General features: G+C 38.9%; 1 protein-coding gene across 1 annotated transcript in view; it reads right to left on the bottom strand.

The window, feature by feature from the left end:
- Positions 1-1,945, bottom strand: part of LOC106011617 (sodium/potassium/calcium exchanger 1) — a gene marked incomplete at both ends in the record, with an annotated part of 40,517 nt that overhangs the window by 5,900 nt on the left and 32,672 nt on the right.

Genomic DNA, 1,945 nt, shown 5'->3' with positions numbered 1-1,945 from the left:
TGTTGATGATGATGATGATGATGATGATGATGATGATGATGATGATGATGATGATGATGATGATGATGATGATGATGATGATGATGAATTCAAGTAATATAGTTTATAGTAAGTAGCTTAAAAGCTGCATGAGAGTGGAAAATGTAGTGGAGTTCATTATTCAAGATGGCAACAGATAAAGATAAAACACTGCAAGAAAACGGCCTGGACAATGTATTGAGCAGAATATTACAGATGTCACAGCCAGCTTATTATTATGTTGTCTCATGAAGATCATGGTTTGCCACTAATTCTTTGCTCGGATGCTCTCAAAAACATGCATTGTCCTGGTCTTTCCAAGTAAAACTCTCACTAGAACTGTATTAAAAACATGAAATCCAAATGTTCAAACTGTCTTAGAATAATTTCGTTTCTCAAGTAATAAATACTTCAGAGCAATCTTTGGTTCTACTTTTTGAATGAATTCAAAACACGCCTCTTTCTATAAATAGTCTCTCACGCACGAAGCATTAAGAAAGTGTGCACCCTGTCACGTTTCTGTGCTCCGATATTGTGCAACATCGCACTGGAATTTGCTATTGAACCATCCTTCTTATAGAGAGTTTTTATTTCGTGCAATCATTGGAACAAATTCTAGATCTATATTTGTGTTGTAAGTTACCCTGGATGTCAGAAACAAGTCCCACAGAACATTCATCGATTCTTGGTTTAGAAAACCGATGACAGGACATTTTCACCGCTAGCTGTCTTTTCATAATGTATAATAATAATAAAAGTACCATCATTTGCTTTTGAAATCAATGCCTAACTGCAGTGCGTTTCTTGTTATAATTTAGTTGGTCTAGCGGTGTAAAATCTATGTCATGAACACTTTTTGCTGTATATTGTTGTTGCTGTTGTCGCTGTTGTTATTGTTCTTTTTGCTACCTTTGAGCTTGTCGCTGATGCAGTAGTTGTTGCTGCTGATGCTGTCGCTGCTTTTGTTGTTGTTGTTGTTGTTGTTGTTGTTGTTGTTGTTGTTGTTGTTGTGATTGCTATTGGGTTCTCTTTGTCATCGATCTTGTTGTTGTGACCGTTGCTGCTACTACTGCTGCTGTTGCTGCTGTTGTTGCTGTTGACGATGATGCTGTTGTTGTTTCGTTGTTGTTGTTGTTGTAGTTGTTGTTGTTGTTGTAGTTGTTGTTGTTGTTGTTGTTGCTGTTGTTGTTGTTTTTACTGTTGCGGTTGTTGCCGTTGAGCTTTTCGTTGCGCTGTTGTTATTATTTTATCAAAGACCGCATATAACAAGATAGTTCAGTCCTCTCTTTGAGCCAGTTAAAAAAGTGTCCTCAAAAGTCAGTGGCGCCCTCTTCGAAAAGGTGCTGACTTTGAGATCAGTTACCCTACTAGTATGACAAACAATAAAAATGAAACTAACAATCTGTGCTATTGCTATTCTTCTTCTGGAGAAGGGAAAGAGAGCTTTAAAACAAAGACTGCAGCGCCATCTGAACCAATGCGCGACTTCTGCTGACACTTCTTTGGCTGAGTGAACTATCTTGTTATGTACTTTCTTTGATTTACTTCATTCGTTTCTTCGATATCGACTCTTCATTTTATCAACACTTCTATCAACAACCAATAAACCAACCAACCAACCAACCAACAAACCAACCAAACAAACAGTCCAACCAAAACAAACAAACACACAAACAAACAAACACACAAATACGCCCATGACCTATTTGCACGCCGAAATGGCGAAGATGTGAAGTACGTCACAGGAATTGGTTGCTCTGAACCGGCCTATCCGGATGAAGAGATGACAAGGTAGTAAGCGGATCGGGCTCTACGTTACGTCACTGATTAAGTCCGAGAGGTCACACAGACCCGATTGCTGTCGCTGTGTGTGTGTGTGTGTGTGTGTGTGTGTGTGTGTGTGTGTTTGTGTGTGTGTGTGTGAGTG

Source organism: Aplysia californica, unplaced genomic scaffold, assembly GCF_000002075.1.
Source record: "Aplysia californica isolate F4 #8 unplaced genomic scaffold, AplCal3.0 scaffold00149, whole genome shotgun sequence".
NCBI lineage: Eukaryota > Metazoa > Mollusca > Gastropoda > Aplysiida > Aplysiidae > Aplysia > Aplysia californica.
Note: the sequence above shows the minus strand (reverse complement) of the source record. Positions and strands in the feature narration are given on the sequence as shown.